The sequence below is a fragment of the Plecotus auritus genome (genome assembly GCF_963455305.1).
Source record: "Plecotus auritus genome assembly, chromosome: 6".
Classification (NCBI taxonomy): Eukaryota; Metazoa; Chordata; class Mammalia; order Chiroptera; family Vespertilionidae; genus Plecotus; species Plecotus auritus.
In genome coordinates this window covers 46,376,960-46,397,726 of record NC_137773.1, presented here as the reverse complement: position 1 = coordinate 46,397,726, position 20,767 = coordinate 46,376,960, and positions in this window count along the sequence as shown.

Sequence of the window (20,767 nt, the reverse complement as noted above, 5' to 3'; positions counted from 1 at the left end):
CCCAAACTGAAGCTGTAGTTAGCAGATATAATACTCAGGATCCCCCAAGAATATGCTTGAAACAAAACAATGTTAAAATAAGCAAAGTAAATTAAGGTATATGTTATCATAGGGTGGTTTCAAAATGAATGGAGCCACTGCTCACCATGCAATTCATGAGACTGATGCCTTAAATATTGATTTCCCAACCACTGTCATTGTAAAAAGGCATTCTGGGTTGTTTTCTATGTCATAAATTCGAATTTAAACAGAGTAAGAAGCTTTTAGTAAGAAAATTTTTACATCTGTTTATGTTTGAAATTAAAACCACAAGAATTGAAAGGAAGAAAAAATAACCAAGGGGGTTTTCAAAAATTTAAAACTCCATCATGCATAAATGGAGCTCATCAAAGAAAGTAATTTCCCTGCAGAAAACACTCCATCTTTTGTTTTATGTAAGTTATCAACATGAATATTTTATTCTCAATGAAACTGCCTTTTCCCCTTTGTATTTCATAGTTTTCACTTGGTGTCTCAAATAATAGGCTTCCTTCCTTCCATCCCACTCTATTATTCAGGTCAGTTGCAATAAAATATTTTCCTTGCCTGGTGTAAGTGTTAATTATAGACTAAGCTTTACTAATTCAATATTTTTCATTCTTAGCCTATTGTGTATTGAAGTCTAGAAACACTAACCATTTGAATTGTTCCACAATAAAAACAAAATCATCTTCCAAGGTGGAGTATGATATCTAAAGTATCTATGAAATTAAAAAGTGTATCCTGGCTTAGTTTTATTCTTGACTCAAATGATGAAATAAAAGTTCTATGGCAACTGTAGTAAGTGTTATTTAGCCCAGCCAGTCCAATCAGCCTAACTGGGTGTCTTAAATCCGACATTCTCATTCACACTGAGCCCAAAGGTTTCAGTCTTTGGATTCATTTGCATGGTACTCCCCTTTCAGGAATACTTCTGTCTCCTCACCTACTGGCTTCAATACTATTCAAGGCATTTACTATATTTTCTTGCTCTGCCTATACCTTGGATAATTACATTTTGATGTATAGAATCTCAAAGAAATACAATTTAGTTTGTACACATATCAAAATAATCTATTATTGTTTACTTTGAAGTTTTTGATCAGAATTAAGCTTTATTGATAAATATTTTTAAAATAAAGCAAATATAGCCATTATTGTTACCTTCTATGAGTCTGAGATTGAATTAAGAAATTAGTCTTATAATAGACTGCAAATATATTTATACCCTTAAGCTTTTAAATAATAACTTATAAGCTCGCTCCCTATGTTTCTAGATGCTTGGCTAAAAAATTGTCAGCTGGATTTTGCATTCCATAGTTCAACTGGGAAGTAATCTTGTGAAGTTTCAAGTTCTCTAGCCCTTATAATTTATAAGCAGGAGTGTTTTTTCCACATTGGTGACAATTACCATATGTACTACAGCATAGCATTCAAATTCTTACATAACCATTTAACATCTCACTTGCATAGCTGAGAGGGTATTCATAATTCACCTGATATTTTTTAAATTACTCTGATTATAGTGGATGCTGATAGGAGCCAAGATGAATATTCAGGAAATAATTTTCTTCAAAGGAACATTACGAAAATGGAAAACAGTATGCATTCTTTTACTCCCACATAACTTCATATATCTTGTATCTTATAACCATCTTAAAACCCAAAAATGAAACACCGGAAATGATAAATAGGAAAACATCAATCATAGTTGATATTGCTAGATTAGCTTACTTTTAAATACAGCCCTATAAATAGGGCAAATAGTCAGTGATCATATACTATGTCAGGCTGAGTTTTTGACAAATATGTTTTTTTAGCTTCCTTCAGTCTCTGGTCTCAGTATAGCACTGCCCTTTAAAAATGCAACAATAAATCAGTAACGTTCTCTGCAGTGTAATGTAAAAAAATGACAAAACTACAACATAACTCACATAAATAGAATGTTATGCTAATACTCAAATCTCTCACTCCAAGCAATAGAATTATTTTTGAAGCAAGGCAGTTACTCATTCTTTCCATTAAGCACATTTCAAAAACAAATAAATAGTGATTAAACTACATTGTCCCTACTTTATCCTCATGACCTGAAATTACAAATATTTCTCACCACCTCTTAGCTGCATCATTCCAAATATAAATATAAAAGCAGTTAATGTGAAGAAATAGTTTTATAAGTAATGAGCTTTTCCTAATGTTACTTATAAGCCTATTCAATAAATTACAAGGCCTATCTTTATCCAATCTTTAAATGTAAATTGCAGATTTGAGACACTTCAATTTAATTTTTCTTAGCAAGCGCTCATATGTGGTTTCCTTTAAGGATGCTCATATGTGGTTTCCTTTAAGGATAAGAACAGCGATTTACAAAAATGTTTAAAACAATAATAATTGTCATTTAAGAACTTTATGAAAATTTTGGCTTACCTAAGGCACTTCAAATTAATTATAACGTATATCATGTGTGACAAGTTTTACTAGTTCAAAAAATGGTTTTGAATGCCAAGATGTTTTCACCAAAAAAAGTAAGCATCTTAAACCTATAGGAATAATGGTATTTCTTATGAAGAAACATCTCATTAGGATTATTTAAATTTCCACAAATACATTTTTAGTGATACCATTTGATCAGACATAAGGATTATAAAATAATTTCATATGATTGGTTTGATTCTTAGTTGGACTACTAATCAGGTACTCATGCAAGTTTGACTACTTAATAAGGTACTCAAATATAATATGTCAACCAAACTATGTAGGTAAAAAATACCTTTGAAAATTTTATAGCTATTTTTAGACATCAGAGTGTTGTAATGAGGGCCATAGTTATGTAAGGATGAACCAAAAAACATAGGAAATTCTAGGGCATAACCACCGAGGGAGCAGGTCCAGGCCAGCGTCATGGGCACACGGCATGTGCAGTGTGCACAGGAACCCAGGCTTCAAGGACTCTGCACACGGTTTACATTTCTGCTGTCACCTTTGTGAAGTTGTTAATAATTTCTGAATAAGGTTTGCACTGGGCCCTGTTCCCAGAACAGGCTAAAGCAAAATGCAAAGGGAAGAGACAAGTAAATAATATGTATTTTAAAGTACAAAGAAAATGTACATAGTTGCTTGATAGATTTTGGGCATCCTGTCGAAAGCTCCTAACAAATAAAATCTACTTCAAATTTTCAAATGCAGTCATGAGATAGTATCAGTAGGTTTGCTTTGACTACGTGTAAAACATGACTTAAAATTTTACTCAATTCCTTACAAACAATTTCTACATCCACTCTAAATTCCTGTATGCTTTTTATTTCCAACTAGAGCCCTGATGCACGTAATTCGTGCAAGGGGCCCAGCCCTCGAAGCCCCGGCTGCCTTGTGGCCCTGGGCGCCTCACAGCCCCGCCCACTGATCGTTCTGGAAGGTCATTCTGGAAGGTCATTCCGCCATCTGGTCTAATTAGCATATTAGCTCTTTATCATATAGGATAAGCTCTTATAAAGGCTCATCCCATAAAATGATAGTGATTGAAGCATTCAACATTTTCACAAAAATGTTTGTGTATAAAGTTTAAAATCATTATCTACTTGGAACACCACCCCTATTAGCTTGGATTTATGGAAAACAAAAGGATTAATGCAGGGCAAAGTTATTTATATGAACAACCTTTTTTCCTAAAATTACCCACTGCTTTAGTCTAAAAGAACCCTTTGCCCTGTAACTGCACATATTGGAAATGAAGGTGACTATAATTTTACCCTAAACAATGAATCAACTGATCCCGTATTACAGTTAAGTTCCAATATAATAGAGTTTAAAATATGTTTATCAGAAAATTTTCCATTTACAAATATGTAATACCCATGTTAAACATCTTATTCAAGGCAACAAAAACTTAAAGGGAAAAATAAGATAAAATAAGAAATGACATTGCATGCTAGGCCTAACAATCCACCTGTATTTATGTTTGTAGATATGGATTAATTGTTAAATAAAAAATTCTACAGAAGATATAAACACTCCTATTATTCTGAATCCCTGCCCAAAATATAGGGCATAGTTTGCTGAGTGGAATAAAGGAGACAGGAAGCCCAGAAACGGTTTATTCTCTGGACAAACCACAATTAGTAAAGGCAGATTGAATAAAAACTTTTCCACAGTGAAAACGTTATTTGCTGGATGGATGGGTGGGTGGATGAGTGGAGAAAAGAACTTCCCTGAAGGGCACAGGCTTTGGAACTCAACACATACTTGAACATTTATCATTACACCTAGTTGACTTTGGCAACTTAATCATCATCTCTAAGTCTTATATTTCACATCTATAAAACAGGGTTTATAAATTTGTTTTAAAGCATGTTAATGTAAGAAATAAAATTATCTGGAACATAATGAATGCTGAAGAAAAAGCAATCTATATTGGTTCAAAGAAGGCCAATTACCTGAAATGGAATTTTATTTTTAATAATAACCTTTGTTTTTTAGAGGAGTTTTACGTTCAAAGTAAAACTGAGCAGAAGGGCCATAGCCAGTGTGGCTTAGTTGGTTAGAGAATCATCCTGCACACCCAAAGGTGTCGGGTTCAATTCCCAGTGAGGTCACATACCTAAGTTGTGGGATCGGTCCCCAGTCAGGGTAGGTACAGAAGCAAGTGATCTCTCTCTCTCTCTCTCTCTTCCACGCTCTCTAAAATAAAATTGTATCCTCAAATGAGGATTTAAAAATAACAAATAAATAAATAGATGAAAACTGAGCAGAAGATACAGAAATTTCCTATGTACCCTTTGCCTCTGATCATGCATAGTCTCTGCATTATCAGCATCCCCCACAAGTGGTACATTTGTTACATTGATGAACCTGCATCAATACATCACTAGCACCCAAAGTTCATAGTTCACATCAGCATTCGGTCTTGGTGTTGTACATTCTATGGGTTTGGACAAATGTATAATAGTATGGATCCCTTTTTATAACATTACACGGAACAGTTTCACTGCTGCCAAAATCCTAAGGGTTCTGCCTATTTATCTCATCCCCACACTCCCAACCCCTGGCAACCAATGCTCTTTTTACTGTCTCCATAGTTTGTCTTTTCCAAAATGTCATATAGTTGAAATTCCACAGTACACCAACTTTTCAGATTGGTTTCTTTTACTTAGTAATATGCATTTATTTTTTCTCCGTTTCTTCTTATAACTTGACAGTTCATTTTAATTTAATTTTTTAATTTAATTTTTAAAGTTACAGTTTAGTTTACATTCAATATTATTTTGTATTAATTTCAGGTGTACAGCATAGTAGTTAGATAATCATATATTTTACCAAGTGTTTCCTCTTATATTTCCAGTACCCATCTGGCACCATGCAATTATTATAATGTTATTGACTATATTTCGTAGGCTGTACTTTACATCTCCATGACTATTTTACAACTACCAATCTGCTTCTCAATCCCTTCATCTTTTTCTCTCAGTCCCCCAACTTCTTTCCACTCTGGCAACCATCAGTTTATTCTCTGCATGTATGTGTCTGTTGTGTTTGTTCATTTATATTGTTCTTAATTCCATATATAAGTAAGATCATAAGGTATTTGTCTTTCTCTGACTAACTTATTTCACTTAGCATAATAGCATCCATGCTGTTACAAATGATAAGATTTCATTCTGTTTTATGGCTGAGTAATATTACATTGTATGCATGTACCATAGGTTTTTTATCCATTCCTCTACTGAAGCTCATTTCTTTTTAGCACTGAATAATATCCCATTGCTTGGATGTACTGGTATCAATATTTATGTATCCATTTTTCTCACTGAAAGACAGCTTGGTTGCTTCCAAGTTCTGGCAATTAAGGATGGCTACTGCAGCCATCCTTATGCGGGATTTTGTGTGGATGTACATTTTCAGGCCCTTTGGGTAAATAGCAGGGAGTATATGATGGTTAATTTTATGTATCAACCTGACTAGGCAAAGAGATGGCCAGAGAGCTGGTAAAAACTTAAAAATACATTAACTAAAACTCAAAGATACACATTTTTTGGTGGTTTTGTGAGCATGACTCTAAAGAAGATTAGAGAGAAGAAGGTCTTCTTCACCAATGAAGATGGTGGGCATCCCTTGAGGGTCTGAATAGAGCACAAAGATGGACAAAGTGCAAATTCTCTCTGCTTGAGCTAAAATGTCAATCTTCTGCCCTCAGTCATTGGGACTCCTGGTCCTCAGGCCTTGTGCCCTGGACTGAATTATACCACCAGCTTTACCGGTTCTCCAGCTTCCAGACCACAGATTTTGGGTGTTTTGGGCTTCTCTATTCATATTAGCCAATTTCTAAAATAAATCTTAGCATCTATATCTCTTTTTATTTCTATATTTATCTCTGTATCTCTATAGATACAGTGTTATATGTCTATATATTTGCACCTATCTTCTATTGGTTCTGTTTCTCTGGAGAGCCCTAATACACAGTACAACTACTAGATTATGGTAAGGGTATGTTTGGTTTTGTAAGAAATAACCGAACTGTCCAAAGCAGCTGTGCCATTGTGTATTCTCACCAGCTGTGCATGGGAGTTCTGGTTGCTTTACATCCTCACCAGCATTTGGTAATGTCAGTGTTTTGGATCGCAGCCTTTTGATATGTATGTAGCGGTATCTCATTGTTATTTTTTTTTCCCTGAAGACATATGGTGTGGAGCATTTTTTATGTGCTTATTTGCCATCTGTATTTCTTTGGTGAGGTGTCTGTTGAGGACGTTAGCCCATTTTTTTAATCAAGTTGTTCATGTTCTCATTGTTGAGTTTTAAGGGTGTTTTATATTTTTTGATAACCATTCTTTATTAGATGTGCCTTTTACAAATATTTTCTTTTGGACTGTGGCTTGTCTTCTCATTCTTTTGACATTATCATTCATATAGCAGAAAGATTTTTAATTTTAATGAAGTTCAGATTATCATTTATTTTTTATGGATTGTGCCTTTGGTGTTATATCTAGGAAGTCATTGCATACCCAAGTTCACCTAGATTTTCTCCTATGTTCTCTTCCATACGTTTACAGTTTTGCATCTTACACTTGGTTCTGTGATACATTTTGAGTTTATTTCTATAAAACATGTTCACATTTTTTTTTGCTTGTGGATATCATGTTCTAGCACCATTTGTTGCAAAGATTATCTTTGTTCCATTGCATTACTTTTGTTCCTTTATGCAAGCTTAATTGACTATATTTATTTGGGTCTATCTCTGGATCTATATTCTGTAACATTGATGTATGTGTCTATTCTTTCACCAATATTACACTGTCTTGGTTACTGTAGCTTTTTAGTAAGCTGTGATGCTGGTAGTGTCAGTCCTCCAGATATGGAATTTCACAGGAGAGAAAATAAATGGGGCATTTAAAAACCAGAATTAATTCCAATTTGATATGTGGGAAAACATCGTATTAAGAAAAAGGTAGAATATTTAAAAAACAGTCTCATTTTATGTACACATTTGAGATGCCTTGACACAAGAAAAAATTGGGATATTTTAGACCTAAGTCACTAGATTCAAACGATGTTGCATTATCAAAAAGAACTACAATTGCCAGAGCTTGTATCCATTTCCACATGCAAAAGTAGAACAATGTTCTCCTTATTTCTATCACAAGAATATTATGATACGAGGAGATAAATGTTTGTGTCTATAAGCTCCTCTTCCTCTGAAGGGCTATGAGATCCCTTTGATTATTTCTTCAAGTGGTATTCCCGGACAGGCTCCCTCAGCACTCACTCTCACTCCAATAGCTCCGTTGCCGGAAATGCCTCCTTGTGCCCGGTGCTCCAGCAGTAATGATTGATAGCTCCCATAATTCAAAATTATAAATTTCAATATTTTATTTTGGACCCTATCCATGAGCAAAACCTTCAATAAGTGGCACCAAAAATATCTTTATTTATAATAAATTGCTTCACCCAGTAAGGTCAAATCACTCTCCTTTCGGCATTATCTTGAATTCACTTAAGAATTAAATAAATCATGGGTGACCTTTTTTTCCCTTTCCTCCATTTATCTGATTAAGGTCATGCCTCATTTTAAAAAACCAGATTTCAAAAGTTTTATGAACACATAGATGTTAAACTCAGATTTTGCCAAAGTTTAACCACTTCTAAACATAAGCATGGAAGCAAAGAATATTAATTATCTCTTTAGTGGTTAATAGATTTAGGTTAGGTACAGAGCAAAAATATGGATGCCATCCTGATGTTAAAATCCCAAGATAGCTTCTCCTCCTCTTGGTTTGGATGCATTATAAAACCAGATATTTTCTTTTTATGACTCAAAAGCTCTAAGTGCTTTGCAATGGGGCATATAAAAATATCAATTCCCCAAATTTAGAAAAAATTCGTATGATCACAAACACTATCAATCTTTCTTTTATTATAGCCTTGGTAATCAGATCACTGTCTTAATAGAACTGCACTGACATTCCTTTTTGCACTGTTTTTACTCCAGAAAATAGTATCCCCCTTGTATTATTTGCCATCATTTTGACATATTGCTACTCCTACAGATTAGAAATATTTGCATCATTGACATACATCTCCACAGACTTGCTGGCTTATTTTATTTGACATTGTAACATCATGTCTATGGGTTTGTATTATAAAAAACCTCATGAGAATGTCAATGACACAAAATCCCATTACACTGAAGGGGAATTATTGACATTAGAAACACATTGTGAAAAGTGACTAGAATACCACATTTCTGGGAGCTTTGCTTCATGAAAATGGAAAACCACTTTATAATGACTTAAATATATTTACTTATGAGTTTTCAAAAGAAATATTACCATAAAAATAAACTTAAAAGAAACTAAGAAAATAGTTTGAACCAAAAAAAAGAGATACTTTTTGTTTAACAATTGTAATTTGTTTCACTTAGTCAAAGGGATGCTACCCAGGCCAGAAAAAGGGAGGGAGGGAGGGAATGGAGGAGGCCTCACTCACTCGTCACTCACTGTTCTAGCATACAGTTCCCCAGCACGAGTCAGAAAAACCTGGTAGGGATTAAGCCAGAGTATTGAACACATAAGCCAAATACTCCTTCTGGTATGAATAAATTAGAATTCACCGGGAGGATTTACTAGTAAAAGCCATCTGGGGATAGAAATCAACTACTTCAAATTTCACAGTAGTGAAAGGGGTTCTTTTATTTATATTTTTATCCTAATTTATTTTAATTTTATTTTGAGGTATGACATCCTGTCCCATCCCTTGGTTACGGCATGGGACAAGGTATGTACTGACAGCTACGGAAGTAGCCTCCAACACTGTTACGTTTGTTCATGGCATGAAGGAAAACGAGCTGGATGCTTTCCAGTTGCTGGGGAGAACTATGAATCTTGCAGATGTCCCCAATTGTGTATGCTGCCAGCCAAGTTGCTTTTATTCCCCTTACTGATGTGGGTATTAATGTGAACATTTCCTAGAGTCTCTTGCTTTTATGCAAAGGAAGGCTGGGTGTTTTGTAAAAAGGGAGGGGGTATGTGAGTTTCCTTTTGGAATGTATGGAGTTGGGGACTAGTGCACTATCATTTACAGCCCGGCTGACAGGGAGCACAGAGCCCATTACCCATTGTCCGCTCGGTGATTTAAAGCAGCCTACTGGAGTCTGGTGCTGATATTAGAGCAATTACTTTATCAGATACTTTAGGTATAAAATATATGTGTCACGAAGACAGAGAACTTTTAAATCTTTAAAAGATAACTGGGAAGGTTGCCTTCAAAGACAAGTTCAGTTCTCAACACTTAAATGAAATGATGGGTGTGCTATTTGGATAACAAATCATTGTTATTACCCCCCCCCCCCAGTGGAAAGAGTATAGTCAGAAATGACATGGAATTATGGTCCTTTATTTATTAGCCGAGGAACACCAAACAATGGAAGGGATAGTGTCGATTTTAGGATAACTTTGAGGCTTAAATGAGATAGTACAGACACAGGGCCTGGCAGATGTGCACAAGACTCTTCACTCATGGGCATGTGCTCTGCCTTGTTTCACAGCTGTTCCATGAAGAGCAAACACACACTTTTGCAACCTGCAGATTTCTCACTAATGAAAGGAAAAGCAGCCTCCAACTTTATAAAAAATATATATTTTGATTTCAGAGAGGAAGGGAGAGGGAGAGAGAGTTAGAAACATCAATGATGAGAGAGAAACATCGATCAGCTCTACACTGGGGATCAAGCCCTCAACCTGGGCATGTGCCCTGACTAGGTTCATAAGTCAATGCTCAACCACTGAGCCACACTGGCTGGGCAAGCCTCCAACTTTAAAATGTTGGCATGGGTCTAGATTACAGTCTCTAATCTATTGTGACTCAGAATTTGAGTAGCACTCAAGAACCAATATTAATATTTAAGATGTATTTCAAAGACTCTGCTACTCACTCCTGCCTTCTAATTGATATCCCAATTTAATCTTCTTGTCAGCCCTCAAACCTTGACCCATTGAAGAGGAAGTAGATTTTATCACAGTTGCTTATTTTTGCTATCTACATGTTTGCAGGAGAGCTGGAGTGAGAGTGAGTGAAGCAGAACAATAATTTTCTCTGCTGTTTTACATGGCTAGAGAAGCTGGGATTACACATTCTACTTCATTACAAGTTAGTCACTTTCTTCCAATTACTCAGTTTTTTCCTCCTACTAAATGAGTTAAAATATTTTCTTATATGTTTGATATCTTAATAAGAAAAGTAATATTTTAAGTATTTACTTTATGAATTATTTTTAAAATGGATCTAACTTTGGGGGGACTGGAAACAAAATATCATATTCCTTGTTTAAATCAATAATCTCATTAAATACATTTATCTTGGAATTTATTAATAGTACTAAGTGGTGAATGTAACTGCATAAATTATACAAAGGAGGATATGTTTATATATACTTCTGAGAGAGACTTTCCAGTCACCATGAGGAACTTTTGAAATAAAGTTTGCAATTCAATTTAAAAGTTTTCTTTCTATGTCAGTTAGGACAACAGATTATGCAGTAGTAACCAACAATCGTTGGTAAGTCAGTAACTTAAAAAAACTAAGTGTCATTTCTTCGCATGCCCAAATCCCATCAGGTATAAAGTATGGGTTCCTCTCATGTTGTCATTGTCCTCACTCTCAGAATAGGCTAGCTGATAGCACCTCCCCTACCTGGAGCATGGCTGGTCTCAGTAGCAAGACTGACCGATCCCACAATGACAAACTCAACCTGAGATGACACCTGTGCTCACAACCTATTGTACAGAATTGGTCACATGCACCAAAAAAAGACAAGGGAGATAGAATTTAAATTCTGACACATGCCCAGAAGAACTGGACTATTTGGGAAACAATACTGATTACTATCAAACTATAAATTAGATTGTAACGGTTGAGAGTGCATCTAGAAAACCTGCATGTACTCAGCAGCCAGCACCGAGCCTGGCACTTGGAAGGTACCCACAAAAGAGTTGCTGAGTGAGGAAGAAGGGTATTGTTAAAAATGAAGTGGAATGCCAGTCACTTAAAAAAAAATCTATCTTCTCAGTAACCTTAGACCACCTGTTGAGGAAAGACTGAGATTTGTAACGGGTAGACTCAAATGAATTCGGCGTGTACTGTGTGACAACTTATAATCAATAACCTCCAATTCCTTATTTTAAAAATGTAAATGAAACCACCTGCCCTAGGGTAGAATGCAAAAGTACTTTTTAAGCTGCAATATGCTTAAAATATTAAATAGATCTCATTTCTGTCATCCAGAACGAAGCCACACAAGAAAACCCAGCTGGGATAGGTATATAATTCAAATCAAAAATCAAAATTGCAATTATAAGCACAGATGGAAATATACAGCTCTGAATAGTGTCACTATGTATAAATCCAGGAGCAATTTTAAAGCAAAGAATATTGATTGGGAGGAGAAACCAAGAAGGCGGCATAGGTAAACACCTAAACTGCTGTCTCGCACAACAATTTCAAAACTACAACTAAAAGACAAAACGGATATCATCCAGAACCCCAGGAAAGCTGGCTGAGAGGAAATTCTACAACTAGAAGGAAAGAGAAAAGCACACTGAGACTCAGAGGAGCTGCAGGAGGCAGAGGCACTGAGACGTGCACACGCAGAGAGGACTGAGTGCTGAGTGCCCCATTGGCTTTCTCAAGTGGGAGGGAGACGGAAGCTCCCGACTGTGCTGAACTCCAGTTCCGGGTAAGAATCTGGGAACCCATACTCATTTGGGGAGAAACTGGACTGTCTGGCAGCGGGCGAAACTCGAGGGCAGCTTTCTCTCAGAGGTGCTTGCAGTGATTACCAAGAGACACTGAGACCAGTGGCCTCATAGGGCAGGGCTAACAGGAAGCCAAGGCTGTCTGCTCAGCCCTGAGACTCCGCCCCATCCAAGCTGAGCACAGAGGCTTTTGCAATTTTGCAAGTCTTGTCTCATAAGGGTGTCTCCAGCAAAGAAGTTCTCCCAGCGTAGACACAGCTGATCCTCACAGCCAATTGGCCTGGAGGTCAATTCTTCCCAGTGATACCAACAACAATTAAGACTTAACTACAACAAGGCTGTGCACATAGTCCACAAAGGGGTGCACCAAGAGTGTCCACCTCAGGTAACTGGGGAGGCTGAGCCACTGTGCCTTATAGGACACCTAGCACACAAATCTACTCTGCCAACTCAGGGAAGCAGTGAAAATGTGGAGACAAAAAAACAGATCACAAATGAAAGAAATGGAGGAAAGAAAACAACTTGATATAGAGTTCAAAACCACAGTTATAAGGTTTTTCAAGAATTTCCTAGAAAAGGCCAATAAATTTAGCAAGATCCTCGAGGATATGTAAAAGGACCAACTAGAAATTAAACATACACTGACTGAAATAAAAAATATTATACAGAGACCTAACAGCACACTAGAAGACAAGAATCAAGTCAAAGATTTGAAATACAAAGAAGCAAAAAAACACTTAACTGGAAAAGCAAAAAGAAAAAAGAATCCAAAAAGTTGAAGATAGTGTAAGGAGCCTCTGGGACAACTTCAAGCGTATCAACATCAGAATTATGGGGGTGCCAGAAGAAGAGAGAGAGCAAGATACTGAAAACATATTTGAAGAAATAATGACTGAAAACTTCCCCCACCTGGTGAAAGAAATAGACTTGTAAGTCCAGGAAGCGCACAGAATCCCAAACAAAAGGAATCCAAAGAGGACCACACCAAGACACATCATAATTAAAATGCCAAGAGCAAAAGACAAAGAGAGAATATTAAAAGCAGCAAGAGAAAAACAGTTAATTACCTACAAGAGAGCACCCATACGATTGTCAGTTGATTTCTCAACAGAAACTATGCAGGCCAGATGGGAGTGGCAAGAAATATTCAAAGTGATGAATAGCAAGAACCTACAACCAAGATTACTCTACCAGGCAAAGCTATCATTCAGAATTAAAGGTCAGATAAAGAGCTTCACAGATAAGAAAAAGCTAAAGGAGTTCATCAACACCAAACCATTATTATATGACACTAGAGACCCGGTGCATGAAAATTGTGCACGGGGGAGGGGGTGTCCCTCAGCACAGCCTGCACCCTCTCCAATCTGGGAACCCTACTGGGATCGGGCCTAAACGGGTAGTCGGGACATTCCTCTCACAACCAGGACTGCTGGGTCCCAACTGCTCGCCTGCCTGTCTTCCTGATTGCCCCTAACCACTTCTGCCTGCCAGCCTGATCACCCCCTAGCCACTCCCCTGCCAGCCTGTTTTCCCCCAAATTCCCTCCTCTGCCAGCCTGGTCACGCCCAACTGCCCTCCCCTGAAGGTTTGATCACCCCCAACTGCCCTCCCTTGCAGGCCTGGTCCCTCCCAACTGCCCTCCCCTGCTGGCCATCTTGTGGTGGCCATCTTTGACCACATGGGGGCAGCCATCTTGTGTGTTGGAGTGATGGTCAATCTGCATATTACTCTTTTATTAGATAGGATAGAGGCCTGGTACATGGGTGGGGGCCAGCTGGTTTGCCCTGAAGAGTGTCCCGGATCAGGGTGGGGGTTCTCTTGGGGTGTGGGGTGGCCTGGGTGAGGGGCCTGTGGTGGTTTTCAGGCCGGCCATGCCCCCCGGCGACCCAAGCAGAGGCCCTGGTATCTGGGATTTATTTATCTTCTACAATTGAAACTTTGTAGCTTGGAGCGGAGCCAAGCCTTCTGCTCACTCCATGGTGGCAGCCATTTCTGTTGGGATTTATGTATCTTCCATAATTGAAACTTTGTAGCCTTAAGCAGAGGCCAAAGCAGGCCAGGGCTGCGGAAACTTGGCTTCCTCCATCGCCAGGGGCAACCCTAGCCTCCTGCTCTCTCCAGCTCTGTGGCTGCTGCCATTTTTGTTGGGATTTATGTATCTTCTATAATTGAAACTTTGTAGCCTTAAGCGGAGGCCTGGGCTGGCCAGAGTGCGTGGAAAGCTTGGCTTCCTCCACGCCGGGGAAACCCAAGCTTCCCTCTTTCTCTCTCCGTGGCCACAGCCATCTTGGTTGGGTTAATATGCATACTTGCTCCTGATTGGCTTGTGGGCATGGCTTGTGGGTGTAGCAGAGTGATGGTTAATTTGCATATTACTCTTTTATTAGATAGGATGCTGAAAGGTATTCTTTAAGAAGAGGAAGAAGAAGAAAAAGGTAAAGATAAAAATTATGAACAACAAATACATACCTACCAACAAGTGAATCTAAAAATCAAGTGAATTAAAAATCTGATGAACAGAATAAACTGGTGAATATAATAGAATCAGGGACATAGAAAGGGAGTGGACTGACAATTCTCAGGGGGAAAGGGGTGTGGGAAGAGACTGGACAAAAATTGTAAACCTATGGATGAGGACAGTCGGGGGGAGGTTAGGGCAGAGGGTGGGGTGGGAACCAGGTGGAGGGGAGCTATGGGGGAAAAAAGAGGAACAATTGTAATAATCTGAATAGTAAAGATTTATTAAATTAAAAAATAAATAAATAAATTGTCACTGCAAAAAAAACAACAACAAAGAATGATTGGGGAACATAGATCTTCTTAACTGAGCAAATCAGACTTTCCGCCCACATCCCCTTGGTTTTTCCCATGCCCTGCCTGCCAGCCTTGTATGTGTCATTGTGCCATTGGTTCACTGACACCCTGTACTCACTTGTATAAATGAATCAGTAACAATGAAGAATATGTTGAGGCATGCTGTCTCTTAAGGAATAAATGTAGGTTGACTAGAATTACAGAGAAGGGAAACAGAACATGGAAGGAGAAAAGGAAGGAACTGTGAGTGATGAACTATGAGGTCATACACAGGGGCAGCATGGGACACATCAAGCAAGGATTGTGACAATGAAAACATTGGGACTAAGATGGATGAGATTTATGTTCAAAGTACAAAAGAGCATAAATCTTTTAAAAGTCAAGTGTTGTTTAAAGCAATTCATTAGGTTCTTTAAAGCTGATGACCAACCCAAATTCCAAAATATTAGCAATTTTAGAGATACATGCGGATGTGGAGGGTCCTTGAGGTTCAGCCACACAGCCTCTCTGCTGAGGCCTGGGAGTATTCCTTGCTGCTTTTATAACTCATCTCACTTGGGCGCGTATTTGACATTCAGAGAAATTTGGGGTAACTAATGAATGCTGCAAGCACAAATGAGTATTATTTCTGTGCAGATTTTTTGGGTAAAACATTTGGAGAGAGCAACCCAGCATCAGAAGCATGGATGGGGGCTATGCATTCTAATCACATGCCCCCTGCAGCTCCTTACTTAATCTACTTGGGTCTTCCCTCTGTCTCCTGGCTGTACCATCTGGCTAGCTGAACTCGGGGTTCTTATGGTATGTGGTATCTGACAATAGGATAGTGATCATTTAAAATTCTAGTAAAGAATCACCAAAGACTGATTCATAAATCAACGCCCAGGTTTTTGTCACACAAACGTACTGAACTTCCAAGTGGCAGCTGGGCATCCCACTTACACTCTGTGTCCGTTTTGGAGGCTCACGGTGTAGGGAAAATGTGCAGATAACTTGGAGCCAGAGAGGGACGGGCTTTGTTTGAGCACTTACCGGCAAGACCTGACTGAGGCAAGTCATGTCTCTTAGTGAATGTTAGTTACATCACACTTTAAAAGAGTATAATAAAGTACTCTCTATAGGATTATATGCATAATTTATGTAAACATTTCTATACACTCCATGGAAATATACAAACATAAGAAAACTCATAAAATTTTAGCGCAAGCTTTCTAAGAAGTATTTCTAAGAAATCACAGCAAGTGCATGAATATAGTAATATTTTTGATATTTCCAAATCAATATAAATCTCGCACCTAAGCAAGGTGCTCACTGCATAGCAAATGCATTGACAAATATACTGATGGTTAGGAACACTAAGGAAAGTGAATCTTGCTGTTGAAATGGTTGAAAGTCAGTGGTGCAGGGGATTTTGTTACATATACTTTAACATTAACTTCTTACTGAAAAAATATGAATGATCTGTGAAATAATTAGAAACTCTAGAACTCTGCCACGCTGACTTCTGAAATGCTTACTATCAAATGTCTATGCCCTCCTTTTTAATGGGCCTAATTTCCCCAACATAATTTTCAGGTTCATATTTTATCTGATTTGTGTAAATTGCAAATATCACAAATGACAACATTTTAAATATTTGTATCAATTTTGGAAGCATCCACAGAGATGATCTAGTCTTTATTTAAACTCTTTGATAAGGAAAACCAGAGCTGAGTGCTTTCTATGTTTCATATACAGTGCTGTGTGTGTTTGGTGTATGTGTGTGTGTGTGTGTGTGTGTGTGTGTGTGTGTGTGTGTGTGTGTTATTTCATTTAAATCTCCCTGCAATTAGATAGAGACTTGTTTAAGGTCACTTAATCCCAATTTGTTTGTCGCCATGTCCTTGGTAAATTGACTAAGAAACTCTTTTTGTGCATCGCATAGATATACTTTGGTGGTTAGCCAGCAGGACAGGACACATGACAATAATGTAAAGAAAATAAAGGGAGAGAACTATCTTTCTTAAGTAGGTGTATGGCAAATAAACCGCAACACAGTGCCAAACAGAAGGTGGGTGTTTGTTTTGTGGAAAGCATTTCACACAGAGGACAAAGGGACTCAATTCATATTCAAAGCAAAGCACACATTTTAGGAACAGCTAGATGTTGATTACTGTTCTGCAATTTTGTTTTAATTAAATACTACCATTAAGAACACTAAATAATGAGCTAACCTTCCAGTTTGTGCCTAAGATATTAATCTGAGCTTCTCCATCATCAAACTGTTAAAACCTAGAAGCCCAATGCTTTTCACAGCCTTGTCCCTTCTGTGCCCCCAGCTCAGTGTATACAGAGACCTCTGCACATCAACTCTGTGTTCACCGAGAATTGGGATGCACCAGCCTGTTTCAGTGCTGTCTGCACACAAATTCAAATGAGAACATGAGTGATGAGAAAATAGGAACAGAGCCATGAGATCTGATTTCATTTTGGCTCTGTCACTACTGGCCTTGAAACATACTGAGCCATCCACAGTGACAGTGGAAGAGAACAGAAAGTCCAAAAACAACTTCTCATTTGACAGATCACACACTGAACCTTGGAGAAATGAAGTGCCTTGCAAAGATCACATAAAGTTGGTGGGACGATAAGATAAAAAGGTCAAACTTTGCAAATCATTTTATATTTTGGATATTAGTACCTCTGTAAAATTAATGATTTGAGAAAGATTATTTCTTTTCTTTAATACATCTAGCAAAGAAAACAACTCCGTAATTTTTATTTAAGATTTTGAATGAAAAAAAAAAGGTATGTGAACAGAATACAGTGAGCCAAGGGACAGACTTTAGAACTGAGCTACCTGATCACTCAGAGCCTTGGTTGCCTCACATTATAGTGTGAGTGCGCTTGTGTGCATGTGTGTGTGTGTGTGTGCGTGTGCGTGTGCGTGTGCATGTGCGTGTGTGTGTGTGTGTAAAAGATTATTGGGAAGTTCACAGGATCCAAAGTACATGTGGAAATATTGAATGATACCCTCATCAGTATTTCAACAAAAATTTGGTTGCTTGAGTTGAATATGCTTAAGATATACCATCTCTTCAGAAGACATAGCTATTTTCAATCAAAACATAAAGCTTTATAGAGACAAGGAGTCAATATCAGCACATACAGAAGTTAAACTCACCCTACTTTCTTGCTTGGAATAAGTAGTTCATATCATAAGACTTTCATGATATGACAGACTTTGAGGGAGGGTTAAAGTCTTCAATTATTTATCAGCCACCTGGTGCCTAGCAGGCACAAACATGATCACCAATTCTAGATTAATCTGTACTATTGGAATGTTAACTCCATTTACTTAGTTTCATTACATTGAGGTTGGCAAAAGTAGGCTTACAGTTATGAGTATGTGTGATAGTTTATTCTTGTATTGTTATTTATTTGTTAATTGTATTATTTTCATATGAACAACTATAAACCTACTTTTGTCCATCCTTGCATTAAACAAGTTATTAGGACCTTGAAAGAATTAGTTTCTTCACCTATAACATTGGGATAATAATAAAACCTCTGTTAGAGTTTGCTGTGAGACTAAAAAGAAATAATATATGTAAGGTACTTAGGATAATGCCTCCTGCATGGTAAAACAGCAATAAATTTAAATATTATTTCTACTTTAATCAATAACTATATATTGAAACATTACATGACCAGTTTGTTTTCTAATAACTTCAGTGAAACATAAGCCTTGGATAAATTATTTGCTCTCTTAATGTATCTCATAATTACAACCAAAATTTATATTAGGAATACAGAATAAGAAAACAGTAATTGGACAAAAATTTTATTTTGGAAAGAATAGTGAGAGTCAAAATGCATATACACTTTTATCAGGCAGCTGATATGTTCTTGAAAGAACAGTGAAGAGCTAAAAACATAAAAATAAAGAAGGTGTGGAGAAGTAATTTTATTAGCTGTCTTCTATTCCCTTCAGAGATAAATAAGAAAAATAGTTTTGCTCTAGGAATGTTAAGTTGTTCCCCCCAAATTCTCCTCATTTATCTTCTAAACTCAAAGCCATCATTGTGTGCAATGGCAGACATACTCCCAAAAGTTTGTATTATTATTGCTATTGACAATGCCATGTTTTAAATTTCCGGAGGCAGGAGAAACAAAATAAACTATTGCTCTACAGGGACAGCCTTTGCATTTCTCTATTCAAATTTAAGCCAATAAAAATGACATTCTCATTAAAACAAAACAACAACAACACAAAACAACAAGGACAGAAGAATAAAGTCAATCAGGTGTCTAAGTGAATAGAGATTTTTTTAAGTGTTCAAAATTTAGTTTCGTGGAAGAGAAAACTATTAACTGTTACATCCATTTTGTAAAAAAAAAAATAAAAAGCCTCAATATTGTTTTTTTCCAATTCTAATTAGATGAATATAAATAAATGAAAACTCCTGTTTGTTAAGAATGTCCGTTACTTCAATGTATGTGCAAACTGAATGTTAAAAAGAGCTTGTAATGGGATTTCAAGAACAAGCACTTTGCATTCTAAAATTTCAGGGAACATTGATTTAAGCAAAATACTAATGTGACAAGTAAGTCTGAGCTTTGAGTTAGGGGAGCATATTAATGCACTGATCTTATTTCTGGGAAAGGATGTGACAGGTCTGGACAGCCCAGGAGAGGGCCGCATGGCATGGGAGGAAAGGCCATCCCAGCCGCCACACAGCGCTGCTCTGTGATCCCAGAGTCACGGCCAACATTAATAAGTCACTAGCTATTTTCACATGCTTGTCATAACCTCTGTGTCACCATTTCAGCCAAGAGAGAACATAAGACAATGAACTTCATGGAGAGAGAGTTAAAGCAAGCCTGTCAAGGACTGGCAGCCCAAATTTGATCTGCCTTCTGTTTTTCTCCCTGTTCCCTAAGTAGCTTGTGTCAATCTCACTTGGCCAAGTTTTCAAACATAGCACCTAATTTGGGAAAGTGTCTGAACACAATCAAGTTGTCACCAGCCCATCTAGTGGGCATTCAAGCTTTCTGGTAATGATACTAATTTGAAAAGCCAAATTTAGAGCATCATGCTTACGTTAGCCTCTATGAAATCAGAATTTAAAATTTGCCTTTTAAAGTTGTAAACATAAGACATCTTAAAAAACGCCCTGAGTTAGTAAGATCCCTACAGTAACATTTATTCCTGGGTGTGACTAATGATCTGAGAATGACTACTGGGTGACTCACCATAGACTCTTAAGTTACATATTAATAATAAATATCAGAGTTAAAAGCCCAAGGCACTATATAGCATTTTAGTGTAAAGACACTTTAATTGAATAACTGTTACTATGAATGCCATTAATGTTAGTTCTATGCAAAAATTAACAGGTACCAAACACAAAAGGAATTTTAAAATATAAAGAAAAATAAACTGAAACAATTCATCTATGTAGTTAATATTGCTTATTTGGAGATCTAGAGTTAGAGTTAAAATTCATGGTAATGTTATGGAGCCTTTCTTAGACATATATACAATCTTCATGATTTAAAATAAAGCTTTATTCAGAATATAGAAAGAGATGAAAGATAAGTGCATCAAGTCGAGGCATTTACAGAAAGCGATCATCTACCCTCTACCTCTTTGAGGGCCGCACAACAGCATTCAAAACAGTTGGCAACTTTCAGTTAGTCATTTTTAATCT